The sequence below is a fragment of the Hylobates moloch genome, unplaced genomic scaffold (assembly GCF_009828535.3).
Source record: "Hylobates moloch isolate HMO894 unplaced genomic scaffold, HMol_V3 SCAFFOLD_4, whole genome shotgun sequence".
NCBI classification, from domain to species: domain Eukaryota; kingdom Metazoa; phylum Chordata; class Mammalia; order Primates; family Hylobatidae; genus Hylobates; species Hylobates moloch.
Window position 1 is genome coordinate 11,948,342 of NW_026652279.1, and position 25,797 is coordinate 11,974,138.

The window sequence follows — 25,797 nt, forward strand, 5'->3', positions numbered from 1 at the left end:
TTAGTAAGGACCAGAATGGATAACGTTCCTGGGTCAGGCATCATTTTACAGTTCACATATTGAATGAATGGAATAGCCCGCAGAAGTATGTAGGATCAAAGGAAATAGTGTAAAGTGATTTAAGTGTGTCTAGGGGAGCATCCCTCTTCCTGTTCCCAGTTTCTAGGCATTCTTGCCTTCCGGCTGATCCTGACATTTGGAGTGCTGCAGTAAGTCACTCCATCTAAGACTGTCTACGCAAGACGTGCCTCAATTCCCCTTATTCCTCTCCCAAACCAAAACTACCATTTCTCCATCTGAATAGCTGCCAAGAATGTGTATATTACTGATAAGTTCACCCTGACAGTCCCTAAATGTCCCAATAAATACTAGTCCAACAAGAAAAATAAAAATGAGTTTCAAAGTTAAATATATACTTCACAGACCCTTCTTGGAGATTCCCAACAAATATTCGCTCTGAAAAGTCCCAGGGCAAGAATCCAGTTTAATATTTTAAACCATTTCATATTTTAAAAGGAAGCCTGATAATTCAAAAGACAAAGATTGAAATAGGGACTCTCATGATTGGAATAAAGACATCATATGATTATAGAAGATTTCCCTATCTTTCCTCTTTTAGAAATTTTTTTCTCTTATTTTAGAAATTCTTATTTGAAAGGTTGCCCTTTCCTATTCATCTTTCGATTGTCTTAACTCTTTAAGAAAGGGAACCAATCCTTGGCTATGCTTTGGGGGTGACCTGAGGCTGAGAGGTCCAGACAAGGAATTCTTTTCAATTAGGAGCAAGATAAGAAGCATTTGGGGCATGAAATTAACATTGTGGTTTATTACTAATGATGTCTATTAATAACGTTCAGTATCTCTCTTAAACATTTTCGCCTGGTATATCTGGTAGTGCAGGAAAGTGAAAAGTATTAAAAATGTAGATAATTTATAGCGGTGTGGAAAGTAATATTTCATGGAGTAGGTAAATATAGTAATTTTCAATTCTAAAAACTGCCTTATACGGTTTATGTAAGCATCAAATGCATATGAATCTTTAACACCTGGTCTGGAACCAATAAATATTTTCTATTAAAAATAACAGAAAACAGCAATTTCCTTTCACATTTATTGGATACTAGGATTATATGTATCTGGCCTGTGTCTCTATCTTCTGATTTAACATTTTGATAAAAGTAACCTCTTTTGTAACTGATAAGCTTTCCAAGTGGTCAAACTAGTGTGGTTGTCAAATGTGAGTGAATTTTCTGTTAAATAATGGACAACATTTATTAAATACTTACTGTGTTCCAGGTTTTAGTTTAAGCTTTTCAACATATACCATTTCATTTCCATAACAACCTTAAAAGATAAACGTTGTTATGATTGTACTCGTTTCCCAGATGTGGATACTGATGTTTAAGCCAAACGAAGTAAACATCAGATAAACAGCAATTGGTGGAAAACATTTGAGCATCTTCTAAAATAAATGTGTGATAGTATATGTTTGACATGGAAACAACATTAGAGATGGCCTATTTTAAATATATCTTTCATAAATAAGAGTAATGAGGCCTACAAAGGGATGGAATCTTATTCTTGATGACCCAGCTGGTAGTCAGACTCAGATCTTTTATCCAGCAAGTGCATTTTATTCAATGATCCTGGGACTGCTTATAGATTATAGTCTATAGATATGAAACTAACCCTAATTAAACATATCTCTGAGCTAGTTGCAGCAGATTGTATTTTCCATAATGGATGAATCTATAGCTATAGCTATATATTCCATCCCACATTCTCTTTTTAAAATATGATATGGACACTGTTCCATCAAGAGATGGGGTCTTTGTTCTGCCACTTTGAAAATGGTTAGACTTTATTTTACTTTAAAACATTATTTATTTAATGTTATATATTTAAGCTGTACAACCTGATGTTTTGATATACTTTATACATAGTGAAGTGGTTACTATACTCGAGCAAATTAACACACCCATTATGTCACAGAGAAGTAACCCTTTGTGTGTATGTGGTAAGAGCCCCTCTAATCAATGGAATGGCAGTATACACCTGTTTGAATTTTAGAACTGTGGTGAAACAGTGATGACAGTCTCCCATGCCCCCTCTTTATGAATAGGGCTGTTCTTAGCAGGGAGTCTACAGCTGTCCCATCACTGAATGTTGAATATTTCTGGAATAGATTAATTGTCTCCTTGATTAACAGTCTTAAGATGGAGACGAATATAGTTGAGCAGCTATAAGTCAAAGAATTGCATCTGAGGAGCCACATCCATACATGGACCTGAGGTGATTGTGGCGACAAGATCGTGGACTTTGAGCTGATTTTGCAATAAGACTTGAGGGTTTCAAGAGAGGAATGGTATATTTTGCATGTGCTAGGGTTGTGAATTATTGTGGCCAGAAGCAAACTGTGGCAGATGGCATTTCCAAAGTTGGCCATACAAATATACATCCCATGCTGTATGCTATTCTTACAACGTGATAATGACATTTCTTTGTTCCCTCTGCTTGAAACTGGATGTAACTTGGTAACTGTCCTGAGCTATAGAATGCAATGGAGGTGGCACTGGGTGACTTCTGAAGTTAGCACATCAAAGGTGATGTGGCTTCTGCTTGGCCCTCACTCCCTCTTGGGATGCACATCTGTGGAACTGAACTCAGTTATCATGTTTTGAGGAAGCCCAGGCCACATGGAGAAGCCAGGTGAACATGTTCTAGCCAACACCTTCAACTAGGTTCTCAGCCAATAGCTAACAAAACCATGTGAGTGGATGAACTTTTAGATGATCAAGCCCTCAATCTTCAAGGACTCTAAAGACTTCAAAGATTTTTAGGCCTCCATCTCAGGCATCAGATATCATGGAGCATAGACATTCTATTCTCTCTGTGCTCTGTCTGTACAAGTTCCTGACCTAACAGAATCTATGAGTACAATAACTGGTTGTTTTATGCCACTAGGTTTTGGGATAGTTTATTACTCAACTATATTAAATGAAACTCTGGTTAGTTAATAATAATGTTGAATGCCCAAATAAGTATATAACCATTGTTTGGTTACCACTGGTATAAAATAGGGTACTTTTGACTGCAAGCAACAGAAACTTAACTCAAGCCAGTTTTAAAAATAGAAGATATATTATCTCACTTAACAGAGCCCAGAAGTCAGACAAGCTTTAAGTGTGGTATTCTGAGTGGCTCAGCGGTATCATTGAGGAACTCAGACTCTTTGAATTCATAGAGCATTCTCAGGACAGCATTATTTTAGTCTAAAAGCAGGATGCTTTTGAAAGTTGCAAGTTTCCTGTGCAGTCAAAATTATGTCTAGAACAAAGAGTCTTCTGTGGTTCTCTCTTAGGAGTAGGAAATTTGCCTAGAAGCAACCCCCAACCTCATGAGGTTTTTCCTGCTATCTCGTTGTAAGCTGAAAATTCTTATTTACTAGACTGTGAAATGAACATGATTGGCTCAGCCAGTTTTCTGGGGCAGGGTAAATACTGGGAAGTTGCCTTCGTGTCCATTATTTCCTTCTCTTATTTATCTTACTCCAATCATGAACATGAAGAACAGGGTTTAGTTAATGCAAGGCAATAGAATTTGCAATTAAAAAAAAAATAGAGGGTTTCGCTCTGCTGCTGGAGCCCAGTGGCATGATCATGGCTCATTGCAGCCTCAACCTCCTAAACTCAAATGATTCTCCCACCTCAGCCTCCTGAGGAACTGGGACTATAGGCATACCCCACCACACCCAGCTAGTTATTTTGATTTTTTAAGTAGAGGTAGGGTCTCACTAAATTGCTGGTCTCGAACTCCTGATCCCAATTGATCCGCCCATCTCACCCTCCCAAAGTGTTGGGATTACAGGCGTGAGACACTATGCATGGTCAGGATTTGCAATTCTTGACCATGCTTACAAGTAGCCTACCTATAATCAGATCTAGAGAATAAATAGGAGATGATATTGAGAAATAAAAATAAAATTCCGAGCTTCCCAACTGACTGAAAGGACCCCCTCTTGGCCAAGGGGACCCTAAAGAAACCTTAAAAACTGAGTTCTTAACCATGGCAGAGTGGGAAGTCAGACACACCTCATTATATCCCCTCCCTCACTAAACACCGTTAGGCTTTCTTCCCTAAGGGTTAAACAAAACCAGTCCTTTTGAATGACTGGGTCCTCCACTGATATCAACCAACTGCCTGATGCTACCCCTCATTTTTGTGACTTCAATACAGCAGCCAACCAGCATTTCTTCCTGATAAAAGACCGTCGACCATGGGATGGTTCTGGACAGTCTTTGAAGGCTACGCACAGAGGGGCTTTGTGTCCTCTGCTTCACATTTGGCTGTATAGGGCCTAATTGTAATACATTTAAGTCTCCACCCCAAAGTGAACATGAGATACGTGTTGTGTATCTCATGACCTAATTGTAATACAGTTAAGTCTCCACCCCAGAGTGAACATGAGATACATGTTGTGTACATGTTAGCCTACTACACATGCCCATGCCTCCCCTTCACAAATGTTCACAGCTCCTCCTATAATCTGTGGGATATGTATATTTGGCAACCCCTATCAACATATATCCTTGTCTTATTCTTCCCAACCTCAAGGTGCCTGTTTTTGGCTTCTGGCAGGAAGCTACATTTTCCAGCCTGTGAGAATGGCCATCCTGCAGGCTGCAACCCTTTATGAGAAATAAAACTCTCCTTTCCAAATTTAGGAACCTTAGGTTGGGTGCGGTGGCTCATGCCTATAATCCCAGCACTTTCGGAGGCCAAGGCAGGTGGATCCCTTCAGCTCAGGAGTTCGAGATCAGCCTGGGCAACATGGTGAGACCCTGTCTCAAAAAAAAAAAAAAAAAAAAAAAAAAACAATTTATGAACCTTGTCATTCTTCAGTTGACAATGTGCAATATTTGAAATTTCTTTAAAGATGAGCTTTGTAAGGCAGATCTTATAAAGGTAAATGTACATTCCCATCACTGACTTAGACATGAGTGTTTGCTACCAGGTGAATGGTGTCTGTTAATGGTCTCACCTGTGAATAAATGAGAGAAACAACTATATAGAGCACTGTGATATTGTGATTATAATATTATATTTTAAGAAATATATGCTCCCAACCCCCATTTTCTAGCACGCAGCTTCTACAACCTCTGGAATCTCTGAAGTGATATGTCTTTTTAAATGCCGATGCGATGACTAATGGCTGGTGGCCCCTAGATAGCTGCAGGATGGGGGCTGGTTTCTAGGGGAACCAGTCATGTGATTAGAGGGTTGTAACTTTCAGCCCCACTTCCTGACTGAAGGTTGAGTTGATTACCAATGGCTGATGATTTAATCAATCAGACCTGCGTAAGGAAGCCTTCATTTTTTTTTTTTTTTCTTGAGACGGAGTCTCGCTCTGTCGCCCAGGCTGGAGTGCAGTGGCGCAATCTCGGCTCACTGCAAGCTCCGCCTCCCGGGTTCACGCCATTCTCCTGCCTCAGCCTCTCCGAGTAGCTGGGACTACAGGCGCCCGCCACCACGCCCGGCTAATTTTTTAGTAGGGACGGGGTTTCACCGTGGTCTCGATCTCCTGACCTCGTGATCCGCCCACCTCGGCCTCGCGTGAGCCACCGCGCCCGGCCCAGGAAGCCTTCATAAAAACGCAAAAGGGGCCGGGTGCAGTGGCTCACGCCTGTAATCCCAGCACTTTGGGAGGCCGAGGCGGGCGGATCACAAGGTCAGGAGATCGAGAACATCCTGGCTAGCACAGTGAAACCCCGTCTCTACTAAAAAAATACAAAAAATTAGCCGGGCGTGGTGGCGGGCGCCTGTAGTCCCAGCTATGCGGGAGGCTGAGGCAGGAGAATGGCGTGAACCCCAGAGGTGGAGCTTGCAGTGAGCCGAGATCGCGCCACTGCACCCACTGCACTCCAGCCTGGGCGACAGAGCGAGACTCCGTCTCAAAAAAAAAAAAACAAAAAACAAAAGACAAAAACGCAAAAGGACAGGATTCAGAGAGCTTCCAAGCTGCTGAACACATGCAGGATGACCTGCTGGAGAAGGCATGGACTCTCTGCCCCCATCCCTCGTGTCTTGCCCTGAGCATCTCTTCTGTTTGGCTGTTTCTGAGTTGCATCCTTTTATAATAGATCATAAATGTAAGTAACATGTTTCCTGGAGTTCAATGAGCTATTCTGACAATGATTGAGCCCAAAGGGAGGTTATGGGAATCCTTCAATTTATAGCTGGTGAGTTAGAAGCACAGGTCACAGTCTGGGGCTTGTGACTGGTATCTGAACTGTGGGTAGTCTTGTGAGACTGAGCTCTTAACCTGTGGGGTCTGACACTGTCTCCACATAGATAGTCTCAAAATTGACCTAAGTTATAGGGCACAATTGAGTTAAATTTTAGGCAGTTGGCATCTGTCAAAGAATTGATGTGTACTGAGGGAGTGTGAGTAAAGAGAGGAAAAACAGTTGTTTTTTCCTTACTCAGTCATAAATATATGATCCACATGTTAATTAATTTTCTGAGGTATAGCAGGTAAGAATCCAGGCTTTGGGTTCAGACCGATGTGAGTTTCCTCATCTGTAAAGTGAAGATAGTATTTTCTACCTTGCTAGGTGGTTGTAAGATTAAATGAAATGGGCCAGGTGCAGTGGCTTACGCCTGTAATACCAGCACTTCAGGAGGCCGAGGCAGGGGATCACGAGGCCAGGAGTTCGAGACCTGTCTGGCCAACATGGTGAAACCCTGTCTCTACTAAAAATACACACACACACACACAAAATTAGCTAGGCATGGTGGCAGGTGCCTGTAATCCCAGCTACTTGGGAGGCTGAGGCAAGAGAATTGTTTGAATCCGGGAGGCGGAGGTTGCAGTGAGCCAAGATTGTGTCACTGCACTCCAGCCTGGGTGACAGGGCGAGATTCCGTCTCAAAAAAAAAAAAGAAAAGATTAAATGAAATGATGTATGTGAAGAACTGTGTGCCCAGTAGTGTTCCTGATACGTAGAAAGTATTCAATAAATGATTTTTTTTAACTTTTTTTTTTTTTTTTAAATAAAAAGTACCCAGTATGACCTACGAATTGGAGAAAAGTGTTAAGTACTACATGGAGGCATCCTTGTATTTCAAGTGTTTTTGTTGACAACATTTGCAATGATACAATATTTGCTGGCCAAATAAAATATTTCCCAATGGATATATACTGAAAGTAGCAAACGAATAAAGTGTAAACATGACTCAACTTGCATGCTTTACATACAAGCATAGTTATATTTAGCTTAAGACATAACTAAGGTATTTCATTCTTTAAATGTATATATTACGGTACATAATTTAATCTCAGTAAAATACAAAAGCATTTTATGACATATTTCTAATTCATTGTTATTTTATTACTTATACATCTGATACATATTTATTTCCAAAACAAATATATCTCTTTGGCCACCTATTTTATTTTCTTAGGATACAGGCAGTACATTACTCATGAATGGCAGTGTGTGTCAGTTATTTATCTTTCCAAAGTATCTAAAAGTGAATGAAGCTTGAATTGGGCAAGGAAGTATCATAAATTAAAAAGTGAATCTCTAAGAAAAGCTGGAAAAAGGTTTGAATAAAATTAAAGTACATTTTGCCATAAAATGTAACTGTCAAAGTGGCATGAACCCAAATATGAATTAGAATTGAATTGAATTTGTATTTTTATCTGCACTAAAGAATCATTTTGAAATCATTGATCTCGGCCAGCTTAAATCTTTATTTTTCTGATAACATGTCAATCAGGTATAAAGGTGGTGAGAGACAATTTAAACCTGTGCATTTATTTGTCAATAAAACGTATGCTCTTATTGGTTTTTTCTCAGTTGCATTGTTTTATCACGTCAATATTTCATAAGATTATATGACTGACTAATGGGAATAGCTATTACCACTGTTGATGTACTTTGAAAATAGCAATCTATATTTTATGGACCAGAAAGAGACAAAATCTGTACCTTTGACCTTATTGAGCATAAAAGTAAGTTAATGTAAATGAAATTTATCTATTATTTCACCTATTCACAATTAGCTTCTTATAGCCTCAGGAATAAACATTAGAATGAGTAATTTATCCTTTTTGGGTTTGTAAGAATGACTTATGAATCTCAAAATTCTTCAGAAGGCAACTTAGAGAACAGAAATACCTTAATGCAAGCCAGAAAAAAACAGACAATGGGCATTTTTGCATAAGTCTTTTTCTCATTAAAGTGATAGATGCATATTTTCTGTGGACATCAAAGATAAAAACACATAAGCCAAAGGAAAGCAGTCCTGTTCAATCTAATATCCAGAGACACCCGTGGTTAATATCAGTGCATATCCTTCTAGTCTTTTTTCCATACATAAAACTCCTTTTCCAAGAATATATTCTATATGTTATGTAATAACCTGATATTTTACCAAAGGAAATTCTGTGCTTTCTATGTTATGTATACACTTTGTCAAGAAACTAATAAGCTAAAGCAGTTCATTTTTACTATACCATTTTTCTCCATGTAATGCCTTGCTTCTTGTGTTTAATCACTTGAGCATGTGGCTTTTGCAGCTAGATAATTTGCTTTTATAAAATACCGTGTGTTCTCTAAGTGTGTTTTTTTTTTTGCACTGATTTGTCAGTTGATATAGTTAAGTTGTAGTTTAAATATACTTTCAATATAATGTAAAGGTTTTTCCCTGCAATACATCTCCACACAAAATTGGAATATTTTAATCAGATTTTTACTTGTAAAACGTGGTTAATTGTTAGATTTACGGCCATGCCCATAGCCATCTTGGTGAATATGTCTGGGGAACGTGTGTAGTAGCCAGCTTCCAAGATGGTGCCTAATGATTCTTGTTTCCTGGTATTCACACCCTTGTATAGTCCCCTCCCATGCTGAATAGAACTGAGCTGTTCACCAAAAAGTTATTGTGGGTGTGTGACTCCCAAGTCTAGGCTATGAAAGGCATTATAGCTTGCTTCTACCTTCCTCTATTTTGTACCCTCATCCTGGGGAAGCCAGCTGCTATGACATGAGTACGTTGAGTGGATCTATGGAGGGGTCCATGTGTCAAGGAACTGAGGCCTTTGCCAATAGCCATCTGAGTGAACTACTTGGAAATGAACCCTCTGGCCCCAGTCAAGCCTTCAAATGATTGCAGCCCTGGCTGACAGCTTGTCTGTGCCTCTCGAGAGACTGTGAGCCAGAACCAACAGCTGAACGGTTCTTGAATTCTTGATGTACAGAAACTGTGTGAGATAGTAAATGTTTACTTTTTGCTTCAGACCTTTAAATTTGGGGGGGGTAGTAATTTGCCATGCAGTAATAGATAGCTGGTATAAACTGAAAGTAGAGACATGTATTAAGTATTTTCTGAAATAAAAATAGCTTAGGAGAACACGGTATTTTATCAAGGGCTCAGATAAGGTTTAACTATACTTACTAATGCAAAGTGTAGAATTTGACGGGCAACAATATCTTTAACTTCAGACATTTTATGTCATTGAAGTTTTGTTTTGATCTAAGTTTTTCTCCTTAGTTTTTATAGTTATGATCAACAGAAAACATATTTAAAGGAAATAAACAATAATATCGACAATTCAATAAGAGTCTTTATGTGTATATAAAACTTTTTTTTTGAAATTTATGTACCTTTTATTTTATCACAATATTATGAGTCATAAATAATTGCTGTGATCCAGGAAACCCATAGACACAAAACCAAAAGCTACAAATTTTTCTTTTTTGTCTCCCATCTTACGTCCAATGGTAACAAGTTAGATAAACAGTTTGTTGTGTATCCTTCTATAGCCCGTTGGCCATATAGAATTAGGTAAACATATAAACATAATAACTTTGCCTTTTTTACAAATGTAAAATCATGCTCTACATACTACTCTGCAATGTATTGTTTAGAGAAAGTATGTATAGTACAGATAGGTCTAATTTATTTTAAAATAACTCCTTGATAGTTTATAGAAGAGGTTAGCAAACTATGGCTTAAGGGCTAAATTTGTCCTGTTGCCTATTTTTATATGGTTTATGAGCTAAGAATGGTGTTTACATTTTTGAATGATTGGGGGAAAATTAGAAGAATAGTATTTCTTGATGTGAAAATTATATGAAATTGAAATCACAGTGTCCATACAAAAAGTCTTATTGGGACACAATCATGCTCATTTTTTTTACATATTGTCTCAACTCACTCGAGTAGTTGCAACAGGAATGTTGCAAAACCTAAAATATTTCCTTTCTGGCTCTTTACAGAAAACGTTTGCCAATTCCCAGTCTACACTTACACTGTCCAATGGAAATACAATGCAAACCAGAAGTGTAATTGTAAGTTTTCTAATGGCCACAGTTTTTAAAAAGTAAAATAAATAAGAATAATTAATTTTAACATTTTATGTTTTAGTTAACTAGAACATTATCATTTCAGCATGTACTTAATATAAAACATTATTGAAATGTTTTGCACACTTATTTTTTACCATAAGTCTCTAATATCCAGTATAGATTTTACACTTCTAGCACATCTGGGATAGCCACATTTTACATGTGACTAGTGACTACTGTATTGGGCAGTGTAGTTCTGTAGTGCAGATATATCACAGTTTTTAAATATATAGCTTGCTAATATACATTCATGTTGTTCTGAGTTGCTATTGTCATTATAAGCATTGCTATCCTTATAAATATTTATTTCTAAGAAATATAGAGTCCCAGAAGAGGAGTTGCTGAATAAAAGACATGCACTATTAATTTTAATAGATACAAGAAATTTGTTTTGGGAATGAGATTCAAATGTAAAAGCATGCTGATTGTAGTTTGTCACAAAAAGTTGTTTGTGTTCTTTATAGAAGAAATAACATTTTCATTGGCACTTTAAAATCTGTATTAAATAAAATCCCCATTTTTTGTTTGTTTGTTTGGTAACTGGCTTAGTCTGTGCTGGCTGCTATAACAAAGATGTCATAAAACTGGATAATGTATAAACAGAAATTGTTTTCTCATAGTTCTGGAGGCTGGGAAGTCCAAGATCAAGGCACTGGCAGATTCAGAGACCCACTTCCTAGGTGGCTGTTTTTTCCCTGTAACCTCATGTGGCAGAAGGGGTGAGAGACGTCTCTAGAGTCTTTTTTGTAATCCCATTGATGAGGGCTTTGCTCTCATGTCCTAATCACTTAGCAAAGGCCCTACATTTTAATACTGTCACCTAGGTGGCTAGAATTTTAATATATGAAATCACGGGGGGACATAAACTTCTAGTCCATTGCATTCTGCTCTTGTTCTCCCCAAATACATGTCTTTCTCACACACAAGATACATTCAGTTCATATGAATAGCCCCCAAAGTCTTATCTCATTCTAGCATCAACTTAAATGTTTAAAGTCCAAAGTCTTATCTAAATATCATCTAAATTAGATATGAGTGAGACTCAAGGTATGATTCATTCTGAATCATATTGCTCTTTGGCTGTGAATCTGTGAAATCAAACATATAATGTGCTTCCAAAATATAATGGTGGGAGAGCAAACAACATTAAACCTTGAGTCTTTTTAATTAAAAAAATGTTTTAGAGACGGGGTCTCACACTGTCACTCAGGCTGGAGTGAAGTGGTGCAATCATAGCTCACTGTAACCTCAAATTCGTAGGCTCAAGTGACCCTTCTGCCTTATTTGAAATTGTGTATATTAATAAATTTTTATATATCCTCATTACAGAACTACACTCTTCAATACAGTAATCACTAACCACACTTGAAATGTGCTATTCCAGATGTGCTATAAGTATAAAATCTATACTGGATATCAGAGAGTTAGTATGAAAAATAAAATCTGAGTAGCTAGGACTACAGACACATGACACCACACCCAGCTAACTTTAAAATTTTTTGTAGAGACGGGGTCTTGCTATATTGTCCAGGCTGGTCTTGAACTCCTGGCCTCAAGTTATCCTCCCACCTTGGCCTCCTAAGGTGCTGGGATTATAGGTATGAGCTACCACACCCAACCGAACCTTAAGTCTTGAGAATAATTTTCTTTGCCTTAATGCTCTGCACTCCAGAACCACTGGGACAGTGGTCCTGTCTTCAGGACCCACTGTGGTTGCAGCCCCATGCCCATGACTCTGGGTAGCCCTACCCCGTGGCTTTGCTGGGCATTGTCCTTGTTGGGGCTCCTTGCAATGGCTTTTCCCCACAGGCAGCCCTCTGTCTGGGTCCTGTGGCTCTTTGGGGCATAATTTGAAATCTAGGTGGAGGCAGCCATGCCTCTACAGCTTTGCTGGGTGCAGCACATGGGACTCATACCTGGAGTGATTGAGGAACATGGTTATGGAGTTTGGGGTAAGGACGCCCATGACGTGATGTGTTGAACAGTAGTGGCCCCTCATTTGAAATTGCTCAGCCCCCTGGATGTTTGAATTCTTGGCCTGTGATTGTAAGTATAGCCTTGATGTTCTCCAAAATGTCTTTCGGGTCATTCTTCCATTGTATTGGACAATAGAGTGTGCAATACATCTTATTTGGACATCTATTTAGATGGCTGACTAATCTCCCCATTGTCCTGATGAGTAGCACCTGGCTCCATTGAGATAGCTGATCCATGCTAATTTCCTTATCAAATTTGGTCACACCCTTCATGTTCTCTTCCATACAGGCTTTCTCATTTTTTTCTAATATGAATAGGCTGAGAATTGTCTAAATCTTTAAGTTCTGCTTCCGTTTTCATTAATAATTATTTTGTAAGTCATTTCTGTCCTCTCACACTTTACAAGAAGCAGTCAAGAGAAGCCAACTGCACTTTCAACACTGCTTAAAACTTTCCTCAGCTGATAAGTTCTTGATTCTGAAGTGGATTAGGTGCCGCTGTTGGTGCTTGAGTGTGTTGAATTCAGAACCATAGCCAGACATGGGACTGGAAGATGAGTGAAAGATGCTGACCAGGTCCGAAGATCTCATGGAAGAGGAAGAGCAAGAAGAGGAATTACTGGATCCCCTAACAACAGAAAGAGAGCAATGCAAGCAGCTGGAGAAATGTGTAAAGGCCAGGAGTGGCTAGAGCTCTGTGATGAGTGTATATCCTTCGAATCACAAAGAAGAGGATGGCATGGAGGAGCTCTTGGACTTTTTGCATGCAAGGGAGCACTGAGTGACCCACAAACTCTTTAACAGCTTGAAATAAATGTGCAGACATATTTACTTCAGCCTTCATCACCTTAGCATAAGGATCTTTTCTTATGGTTTTGAATATGCCATTTGCTTCTAATTTGTGTAACTGTAAGTTTATATGAACCTCGTGGATTTTGGCTTAGACAAGTAGCTTCTATGTAATTAGCAGTGATTCTATCTTAATAAAGTTCTGTGATCTACAAAAACAAGATTTCCTCAGCCAAATATCCAGTTTCATTGCTCGCAAATTCTACCTTCCACAAAACGCTAGAACATGAACACTATTCAACCAAGTTTTCTTCCAGTTTATAATGAGAATTGGCTTTCCTCCATTGCCCAATAACACGTTCCTCATTTCCATCTCAGTCTTCATCAGAATAGCCTTTATTGTGCATATTTCTACAAACGTTCTGTTCATGACCACTTTGGAATTCTCTAAGAAGACTGATGTTTTCTCTACAGCAAACTTTCCTCCTTTCTCTCTGGGACCTCGTCAGAATTGCCCTTTGTGGGACATTCATGGCGATGTAGGTTTTTTTTTTGTTTTTGTTTTTATTTTTTTTTCTAGCATGAACCTTGAAACTCTTCCAGCCTCTACCCATTACCAATTCCAAAGCTGCTTCCACATTTCTAGGCATTTGTTACAGCAGCATGCCCACTTCTTGACACAAAAATCTGTATTGGATTCTCCAGAGTAAAAGAACTAGTAAGATATATGTATATATAAATATTTATTATGAAAATTGGCTCGCATAATCATGAGGCTGAGAAGTCCCATGACCTGCCATCTGCAAGCTGCAGGCCCAAGGAAGTCAATGGTGTAAGTCCCAGTTTAAGCCTGAGGGTCTGAGAACCAGGAGTACCAATGCCCAAGGGCAAAAGAAGGTGGATGTCCCAGCTCTAACAAAGACAGCAAATTTGCCTTTTCCCCAGCTTTGTGTTCTATCTGGGCCCTCAACAGATTGGATGATGCCCACCCATGTTGATGAGAGTGATCTTTACCCATTCTACTGATTCAAATGCTAATCTCTTCTGGAAACACTCTCATAGATACCCCCAGAAATAATATTTAACTGCCACCATTCATCCCTTGTTAGTTCAGTCAAGTTGACACATAAACTTAACCATCACAGTAACCAATTTCAGTAGTAAAAATAGTGTATGTTTTTAAATGCCTTACATTTCCCAAACAGTTTCAAACGTATTATTTCCCATAACCCTTTGGCAACCTTGTGTAGGATTGTTTTCTATTTTTTCCCCCTTATTTCATAGCTGAAGACACTGAAACTCAGAGACATTAAGTGACCTCCCTGAAGACAATACACAGCTAAAAGGATAGAGCCAGGACGCAAGATCAGTTCTGCAATAGAGTAAGATGTCCTTCCTAATGCTATGTTGCCTGTCTAGTTCATTTGTTAAACTATTAAAAAAGTAAACATACAAAAATTTCTCAACATCACTGATGATCAGGGAAATGCAAATCAAAACCAGAAGGTGATACCACCTTACTCCTGCAAGAATGGCCATAATAAAAAAATGAAAAAATAATAGATGTTGGTGTGGATGCAGTGAATAGGGAACACTTCTACACTGCTGGCGGGAATGTAAACCAGTACAACCACTGTGGAAAACAGTGTGGAGGTTCCCTAAAGAACTAAAAGTAGAACTACCATTTGATCCAGCAATCCCACTACTGGGTATCTACCCAGAGGAAAAGAAGTTTTTATACGAAAAAGATACTTGCATACACATATTTATAGCAGCACAATTCGCAATTGCAAAAACATGGAACCAACCCAAATGGCCATCAATCAGCGAGTGGATAAAGAAACTGTGGTATATATATATGATGGAATACTACTCAGCCATAAAAAGGAATGAATGAATGGCATTTGCAGTGACCTGGATGAGATTGGAGACTATCATTCTAAGTGAAGTAACTCAGGATTGGAAAACCAAACATCATATGTTCTCACTCATAAGTGAGAGCTAGGCTATGAGGATGCAAAGGCATAGGAATGACACAATGGACTTTGGGGACTTAGGGGGAAAGGGTGAGAAAGGGGTGAGGGATAAAAGACTACAAATTGGGTTCAGTGTATACTGCTCAGGTGATGGGTGCACCAAAATCTCACAAATCACCACTAAAGAACTTACTCGTGTAACCAAACACCACCAGTTCCCCAATAACCTATGGAAAAAAAATCTGACAAAAATAAAAAATAAAATTTATTAATTTTGTCAGTCAAAAAAATATCTTCTTGGTATCTGTTGTGTGGGAAGCACTATGCTCATTCTTAAGGTTTCAGTAGTGAATAAGACCAGTGAGCTCCTGCCCCAGCCAAACCCTGAGGGATATAAAAGGTGGCAAATCGGTGAAGCACCTGTACAAAAGAAACATAATTCAATTGCTTTAAGCATACTTGAGTCCCTATTTCACAGAGAAGAAGCCCTTCATCTCATTAGAGGGATTGTGATCAAGTGATGATAAAAAAAGACAAGGACTCAGATTGATCTCAGTTTGCCTTCTGAATGAACCACTTAAAGCCTCAAGCACTTTAAATCTTTGAGACATTTAGCTACTTTCAGGGATGCATGAGAATTTTAGACTTGTTACTTGACCATTTGCTTTCCCAACTCCAAGCCCAATCAGTTAAGATAATGGTCAAATGCAAATATAGTTCTTGTAACTATACTTGTTAGAAAGTAACATAATTTCTCCATGTGACAAAACATCTGGGCTTGGAATTCTAATGTACAACATCAGTCTTTCAACTGGCACTAGGAGAAAAAAAAATGCCGGGCGCGGTGGCTCATGCCTGTAATCCTAGCACTTTGGGAGGCTAAGGCAGGTGGATCACGAGGTCAGGAGTTCAAGACCATCCTGGCTAATACGGTGAAACCCCGTCTCTACTAAAAATACAAAAAATTAGCCGGGCATGGTGGTGGGCACCTGTAGTCCCAGCTACTCAGGAGGCTGAGGCAGGAGAATGGCGTGAACCCAGGAGGCGGAGCTTGCAGTGAGCTGAGATCGTGCCACTGCACTCCAGCCTGGGTGACAGAGAGAGACTCCGTCTCCTCAAAAAAAAAAAAAAAAAAAAAAAATACACATGAGACTTATAACTATCTTCTCCATAAGAAGAATCAGGGTATTTGTGTGAATGTGTGTGTGTGTATAGTGGCCAGTGGAGGTGGAATTATTTCAATTATGAAATGCCCAATAAGAATTTTGTTTATCGTGTACCCATTCTCAATGCTTTCAGTTGTCTGGCCATCCCTCACCCTGCCAATCTACTCTCTATTCTTCTCTACCCTGTTTTTGGCTCCAGGAGGTTCACCTTTGTGGGTCAATCCATCACATCCTATTGGGTTTGGCCAATGGGGGTTACCAGCAGAGCGTAAGAGAGTGGAAGGAGAGTGAAGTAACACGCCAGCAGTTTGCTGGGTGAGAGTAGAGGGTGTTCTTCTCTTCTTCAACTACAGTTACTTTGGAAATCACTCCTTCCTTGTAGTCCTTCAAGTCAGAGTGAGCTCCCTGCAGTTGCTAGCATTGGTGTGTTTCACCATTCTTTGTTGATTTCCCTGAACCCTGACCACATCTTTGTAAATAATTTCTTTTCATCTCTTCTCAATATTCTTTTGATGTAGCAACTGTTTTCTGCTGTCGTGCCAAGACAGCATATGATAAACCTCTTATTTTGTGAGAAGTTGTTGTTTATTATTATTTGTAGATCCTTATAAGTACATAAGTGGCGGACCATCATTTTGACTCTTGGTAAACATTTTTGAAGACAACTTTGGATTCCTATCAAAGTACACTTAGATATTCTTAAGCTGCTGGAGTATGCATTGTGTGCTAACTATGCATTTAAAAACAGCTTTCTTTGGTAGAAGAACTCATCAAAAAATATTTGGAAAGGGCAATGACCTTTTGTAAAGACATCCCATTTAAATGTTTTATATTTTTACCTTGACTTTTTTTCATTAAACAATGCATTATTTATTAATAAGGCCATTCACAGGACAGGCAGCAAATTGGCAAATTGGCCTTTCCATTAAACTTTTAATGCTAACTTTATAATGAGTATGCGGAACTGCTATATATAAAATAATTCTCTCTCCCCTCTTTACCTATACAGAGAAAAACTTTAGTAGGTCCCAGTGCTGGTGTGTATATACAAGGTCTATTTCTTTGTGAATGCTTTTCTGATCTATATTAATAAAATTCACCCCTTCCAATGCTGCTGTCATCAGATTCCCAAGTCCATTCATTAGAATTATGTACGCATGTATTTCAAGTTCATATCTCCCCCTGTGGAATCCTGAACTTTATCTACAGTGTCCTCCAAAATATACTTAAGAAATAAAAATCTGATTATGTTACTGATATGGTTTGGCTCTGTGTCCCCACCCAAATCTCATCTTTTAGCTCCCATAATTCCCATATGTTGTGGGAGGGACCCAGTGGGAGATGATTGAATCATGGGCATAGGTCTTTCCCATGCTATTCCTGTGATAATGAATGGGTCTCATAAGATCTGAATGGTTTTTAAAATGGGAGTTTCCATGCACAAGCTCTCTCTTTGCCTGCTGCCATCCCTGTAAGATGTGACTTACTCCTCCTTGCCTCTGCCATGATTGTGAGGCCTCCCAGCCATGTGGAACTGTAAGTCCAATTAACCTCTTTCGTTTGTAAATTGCGCAGTCTTGGGTATGTCTTTATTAGCAGTATGAAAACAGACTAATACAGTTACTCTCTGCTTAAATGTCTCTTTTTGCTCCCCATTGTCCACCAACTAATTCTTAGGGCCACACAAGTATGTTTAGAATCTGTTACCCATCTTTCTCCCCTTACCTCCTGCTTTGCTCCCTTCTTCTTCATTCTTACCCAGGACTGCTGCAGCCATAGAAAATCTCAGGTCACAGAAAACCCAGTGCCCTTATTATCCTCCAAATGCCCTCACATGCTGAATTCACCTAAGAACAGAATTTCAAAATTCCTGAAGCAAAAACTGACAGAAATGAAAGGAAACAGACAAGTCCACAATTGTAGCTGGAGATTTTAAACCTCCTCTTAAAAGTAATTGACAGACCTAGCAGACAGCAAATCAGTAAGGCTACAGAACTGAACAACACTATCAACCAACTGTAATCAAATTGACGTTTTTAAAACCTTCCATCAAAAACCAATGGAATAGTAGCCTTTTCAAATTATGCAGAGCATCTTCAGGACAGATCATATCCTGGGACATAAAACAAATCTTAGCACACTTAAAATAGTTGAAATCATTAAAAATGCTCTCTGAATACAATATATAAAACCAGAAACCAATAAGAGAAAGATAACAGAAAAAACTTCCAACACTTGGAAATTAAGCCACACACTTCTAAATAATCCATGGGCTGAAGAGGAAATCTCAGGGAATTTGGAATATATTTTGAACTAAACAAAAATAAAATCAAAACACAACAAAATTTGTGGGTTGTAGTTAAAACAGTACTTAAATGAAAATTTATAGCATTAGCTGCTTACATTAGAAAAGAAGAAAGATCTCAGAGAAGTAATCTTACCTTCCACCTTAAGAAACTAGAAAAAAAGAGAAATGTTAACCAAAATAAGCAGGAATAAAGAAATAATAAAGATAGGAGAAAGCAATGAAATTTAAAAAATAGAAATAAAATTAAAAAATAAAAATATCAAATGAAACTAAAAGTAGATTCTTTGAAACTATCAATAAAATTGACAATCCTCTAACAAAACTGACAAAGAGAAAAGTCACAAATTCTTAACACCAGGAGTAAAAGAGAGAACATCACTACAGACATTAAAAGGATCATAAAGGATACTACAAATAACTCAAAGCATACCAATTCAGCAAAATAATTTACGTTTTTCCCAAGAACTATAAACTGCCAAAGCTCACCCAGTACAAAGTGGGTAATTTCTGTAGTCTTCTACTATTAAAGATACTGAATTCATAGCTAAAAACTTTCTGAAAAAGAACTCTTCAGACCCAAATAATTTCACTGGATAATTCCATTAAATATGTAGAGGAGAAATAATCCTAATTATACCCAATCTTGAGAAGAGGAGAAAATACCTCCCAACACGTTTTATGACACCAGAATACCCCAATATTAAAACCAAAGACAGTACAAAAATAGAAAACTTAGGCAAATATCTGTCACGCACATAGATACACAAATCCTCAGAAAATATTAGCTAATCATATCCAGCAGTTTATAAAAATTAATACACCATGACCAAGTGGGATTTATTCTGGTACTGCAAGGCTGGTTCAATATTTAAAAGTCAATCAATGTAATCCACTAGATTAATAGCCTAAATAAGAAAATCCACATGAATATATCAATTGATGCAGAAAAATGATTCCACAAATTTCAAAACCATTAATGATAAAATCTCCCAGCAAACCAGAAATGTAAGAAAATTTCTTCAATCTGATAAAATCTATTTTTTAAAAAACCTACAGCTAACAACCTACTTAACAGGCTGTCTTATAGAGAAATGTTCTCCCTTTAAGACAGGGGACAAAGCAAAGATGTACACTTTCCTCACTCTTATTCAACATCACACTGCAAACCAAGCTAGGAAAAGCCAGTACAACCCAGCTAGAAAAACAAATAAAAGGCACTCATATTGGAAAAGAAGAAATAAAACCGTCACCTATTCACAGATGATATAATTATTTATGTAGAAAATCCCAAGGAATATTTAAGATATTCTCGGAAATGATTGGGTCTATCACAGACAAGATCCATGATCAACACAAAAATTAGTAGTATTTCTAGATAATGTCACTGAAAAATAGGAAACCAAAATTTAAAAAATTACTATTTGCGATAGCTGCTGCAAAATGAAATACTTGGTTATAAATCTGACAAAACATCCTTAAAAGCTATTTGCTGAAAATTATAAAACACTGATGAAAGAAATAAAAAAATGAACTAAATAAATGGAGCTACATCCGGTGTTCATGAATTGGAAGATCTATACATAGGGAAGATATCAATTATTTCCTAATTGATCTATAGATTTAATAAAATTTCATTTGAAATTCAAGAATAATTTTTTTGTAAGAATAGAATATCTGATTCTAAAATTTTTATGAAAAGACAAGAGATTTACAATGGTCAAAATCAATTTTGAAAAAAGAATAAATCCAGAAGAATCACTCTACTCAATTTTTGGACTTACTGTATAGCTGCAGTAGTCAATACTGTGTTATTCTCAAGGGATCACACATAGATGACTGGAATATAGTCCAGAAATAGACCCACATGAGTATACCAACTGAGTTTTTTAAAAAGGTGAAGCAATTCTTTGGAGAAAGGATAGTTTTTTCAACAAATAGTCTTGGAACAATGGAATATCATATGCAAGAAAATAAACCTTGACCTAATCTCATACCTTATATAAATATTAACTCAAAATGGATCTTTCATCTAAGCATAAAATTATAAAACTTTTAGAAGAAAACATGTAGGAAAACTTTGTGATCTGTGGTTAAGTGAAGAATTCTTAGACATGGCACCAAAAGATAATCCCGAAAAGAGAATAATTATATGTTGGACATCATCAAAATTAAAATCTTATGCTCTGCAAAACACATTGTTAAGAAAATGAAAATCAAACTGCAGCCTGGGACAAAAATACTAAAAAATTGCATTTCCAACAAAGGACTTATAGCCTGAATTTATAAACAACCCTCAATAGTGAGAAATTTGAAAATGGGCAAAATTTGGACAATTTACCAAAGAGGATACACAGCAGGCAGATGAGCACATGAAAAGATGCTCAATATCATTATCCATTAAGGAAATGCAAATTAAACCCAAGATCAGATGCCACTATACATTTTTTTGGAAAGGCTATAATTAAATACACTGATTATACCAAGCACTGGTGAGAATGTGGAGCAACTGGAATTTTCAAACATTACTGATGGGAATGCCAAATTACATAGCCATTCTGGAAAATAGTTCAGTGGTTTCCAGTAAAGTTAAATACACGCTTATATAACCTAGCTATTTCCTAGTAGGTATTTACCTTAGAGGAATAAAAACAAGTTCACACAAAAAACTATACATGAATTATTATCCTTAGAATGAAAGTACGTTTTGTCAGGTAATTGGTTTCTTATTTTTGCAGATATTCAATTACAGAATTAAAAATCTTGTGCAATAGCTTGTGCAAGTAATTTGTCTTAGTCTGTTTGTGTTGCTGTAAAGGAATACCCTGAGACTGAGTAATTTATAAAGAAAAGAGGTTTATTTGGCTCACCGTTCTGCAGAGTGTGCAAGAAGCATGGTGCCAGCATCTTGTGAAGGCCTCAGGCTGCTTCCACTCATGGCAGAAGGTGAAGGGGAGCTGGTGTGTGCACAGATCACATGGCCAGAGAGGAATCAAGAGACAGAGAAGGGAGAGGTACTAACCTCTTCTTAACAACCAGCTCTCATGGGACCTAGTAGAGCAAGAACTCACTCCCTGTCTCGAGGGCAGCACAAAACCATTCATGAGGGATTCATTTCCCTGACCCAAACATCTCCTACTAGGCCCCACCTCCAACACTGGGGATCAAATTTCAACTTGAGGACTGGGGGAACAAATATCCAAATGAGAGCATGATTCCTGCAGAAAGCGTGATGGTTTGGAATGGATTTCTGAGATTACGCCATCTGAGATTTGGTGAAATACCAGGAGCCAGAGGGATGTGAATGCATCTATTATGGAAGGTGAGGAATAATGCTGCTTGGCTAGGTTGTGCAGCACGTTGTGTCGCTCACAAGGAACAAGTTCCATCAAAATTATTCTAAAGACACCAATTTTGGACCTTGATCTATCAGGCTAGTTAGAAGTTCTGAAAATTGTTTCTCAGCAGAAGGTCAAATGTGGTGAAAAGAGTGACTCCCAGTTTATTTATTTTTAAAATCTTTCTTATAGCTATTTCTAATAGGTGTTTAGTTTACAAACCATTTATGTTGATTTTGATGTAAAGCTGTTAGTCTCTTTATATACCAGACAATTCCTTAAGCTTGTCTGGTCTATTAGGGGACATAGCAGAGCTAGTAACCCTGAGGCCCTTTTCTACTTTGCTAATGTAAAGACGCAAACCTGCTTCTACAGTTAGTAGCGGCTTAGAACAGTCCTTAATCATGTGTTTGAGCCTGTGGTTCTTAGTTGATGGCCCAGACCAGCAGCATCAGCTTCAGCTGGGAGCTCATTAAAGATGCAAATTCTCAGGACCCACCCCAGACCTACTGAAGCAGAAACTTGGCAGGGGGTAGCAGGTAGGGCAGGCAGAAATCCATGTTTTAATAAGCTTTCCAGAATATTCTGATGCAAGTTAAGGTTTGGCTAATGCATGCTAAGATTTGACAACTATCATGCAGTTAACTTTGCTTCTGATTTATTTCAAGCGGGGCTCTGGACAAGCACCCAGAGGTGATTTTTAGGCCGTGGAGAATTTGCATTATGCTGTCCCAAGCTGTCTTATCATACAAGTTCCACTTGGAGCACTACTGGCTTAATTCAGCCTTAGGCATCAGAGAAATCAAAATTCCATCACAGGTCTGTCCATTTCCTACTTACAAGCTATCTTGGTTTGCGGCCCCAAATTACAACCCCTGATCAGAAAGAAGAAACCCAAACATACACTACTCTTCAGCTCTTATGTGATTAGCTCATTATTAGTCCATTTAAGAAGACATACTCTCTAAATTACGTGTCCAACTCTTTCTTTCAAAACTTAATCATTACCCTCTCACCACTCCTTTTTTTCTTCTTTAAATTTCCAGTTGGTAGTTATTGTCTCGTGGTGCTTGCCAGACTGAGTTTAAAACTTCACTGTCTGTTTTAATATCTCAGTTGGTTGCCATAATATGACTGTAGAGGTTTTTCGAACCAAAAGTATGTCTGCCAAGTAAAGTTTTCTGTCTGAAACTTGAATGTGACATGTTTCCTCATCATTTAAAGCACTGTTATAATTAAGGATTGGTGAACCCTTTTTCAGTTTCAGTCAGTTGAATGTCTAATGTTTATTCAAACATCCTGGTTTCAATAAAAGCTCTAAATGTGAGTTGCCAGCACTTTTTCCATTAACTTTTAAATCCCTGTGTGTTTCAAGGGAAATACAGTTCGTATGTTTCTGATTCATTTACACTTAACTCATCAGAATATTATTTTGCTAGAACTAGTTCTTATCCAAGTATCACGTACCTCTTGAAATCTTTAGAAATATGATGTTAGTTAAAATACTGCAAAATACAGACCAAGCTGAAGCTTGGAGGAGTTGAACCATAGTTGGCTTTGTTTCTGAATTTGGCCCCAAATGCCATATGTTTAAATTTGAAATAGATTAGCAGGATTCATTCCGTTATTCTAGAAAAAAATATAGCTATTTACTTTGTACTCTGGATGTAATCACATGCAGAGTATTATTAGACGTAACCATAAGATTACATGAGTGACAATAAACTACATGTAATACCATTGTTTTAGCTTCAGTGATGAGGATGCCTCATTTTGTAAAACGTACTTATGAAGAGAAGCCATGTGCCCATTTAACACTGGAGCCTGGGAAATATGGAGGGAAAACAGTTGGCTAGCTGCCATCCCCTTAAAGGCTACAAGTAACAAATATCCAGGAACACAGAATTGTGTGAATACATGTTCAGTTTTTTGTGTTGGGCTATACTAAAATATGTGACATTCTGGGTTATCAGATTAACAGAAATATATATATCTATATATAAATATATAGATATACACACAAATAAATGTTTTAAAAAATGTATTGTTTACATGTTTCTATTAGCATCCAGCCAGGAAAACAGACCCACTTTATTTCAACAGAGAGAATTTAATGGAGGGAACTGGTTAAACAGGTATGAGAAATCTCAAAAAGCAAAAGGAGAAAACTGAGGTAATGAAAAGGTAATGACTACAGGAAGCAGCTATCATGCCTAAGACTAGAAGAAAAAAGGGAAGAAGTAGGGGTTATCACACCAGGAATCTGGGAAGAGACTCCTTGGTGCTGGAGCTCAGACTTCTGAGGATGGTGTGGGGGTGTTCAGCTGGTGGAAGTACTTTTGGGTTCTTCTCCATGAGGCTGTTTCTGGGAGTGCTGAACAAAGCTGGATGCTAGGAATGATTCTTTGCTACTGCCAGCATAAAGAGCTCTATTATTATGAGTTACAATCCCATCGGGATTTCTGTTGATTTATGTGTATTTGTCCTCCTTCAAGTTGAGATACTATAAGGCTATGTTTTCCTCCTTTCTTTGCCTCGGTCTCTGAGAACATCATCCTCAACCACAAAACAGAACCAATAGTCTTTGCACTACCCAGCTTTACGGTGTCTTGGGAAAATAAAGAAATGTTAAAACACTTGGTAGATGATAAAACAGTGAAACATTTTAGCATTTCTTTACTTCAAAATACAATATTCAAATAAGATAAATGTTAAGACAAAAATTGCTTATAATGCCATCATCTCATCATGTAAATGGGTTGTTTTTCTTTTTTTTACATAATTACTCAGTTTTATTTGCTTTCTGCTTTTATTGTCATTTTAAACTTGAAGCTCTAGAATTTTTGACTTTGAGTACGTAAGTAAATTGTTTATCAATCTCTCTAAAATAAGTCTAAAATTTTTAAACATAACTTTGTTTTTTATAGAAATACATATATGGAGGAAGGAAGCAATTTTAAGTAAAATCATATTATTAAAAAATAGTGTTAAGGATGTTTTACAGCTGCAGATCACAGCACTAAAAGGAAAGCATAGCTGTGTTTATAAAATTCTAAACAGAAATATAATTCCATGTTCCTTGATCCTTTTTCCTAATTATGCTGCTTTTATGCAGGTTAGAGTAAAAATATTTATAAAATAAGATACAGTTCTGGCACCTGTTGTAGAAATATGTTTATCCTTCAAATTTTAAAATATTACTCTATTGAAATTGAACACTTGGTTTGCAAAACTATTAAAAAAAATCATCAAACAGTTGGGAGGATTTCAAGTCGCCATATCAAGTATATGGCTTTGAGCATTGACAGTCCCTAAAAGTATGAATAGGTGGCATTTTCTGAATAACAAAATGCCATTTCGATGCCCCTTGCATTTTTGAATTTTCATTTAGTAAAGCAATGTACAAGTTGAGTGAAATGCCTATTACCAATGGATCTTTTTTAAGCACCCTTCTAATCAAAAGTGACAGTGGGTACCTTCTTCTATATGTCCTAAACAAGTATGGTTTTTACGATTTTTCTTTTACTTTTTCCAACAAAACATATAGTATTGGCATGTTATTTTCTGCAGACCCCAAGGTGCTTTATTATCTAACCCTCTCTGTCACCATCACTAAAAGTGGGTGGCAATAGACTATTTTCCCCTTGAGATATTGTTGGAATAGACTGACTTTATGTGTATTATTTTCTTAGTCAATGAGCTTTGGAAGACAAAAAGCTATCAGTCTGCTACTCAGTGACTTGCTTCAACACAAAAATACCCTTAGGGGAACCACAGTGACTGGTAGAATAGAAGGTATTGCTTCATGTTTAGACTTTTTCAGTGAAAATGA

At 37.6% G+C, this 25,797-nt stretch overlaps 1 pseudogene; it reads left to right on the top strand.

Annotated features, from left to right (window-relative positions):
- The first annotated feature begins 12,932 nt into the window (after window positions 1-12,932).
- On the top strand, window positions 12,933-13,205 carry LOC116466276 (cytochrome b-c1 complex subunit 6, mitochondrial-like; annotated as a pseudogene).
- The last annotated feature ends 12,592 nt before the right edge of the window (window positions 13,206-25,797 follow it).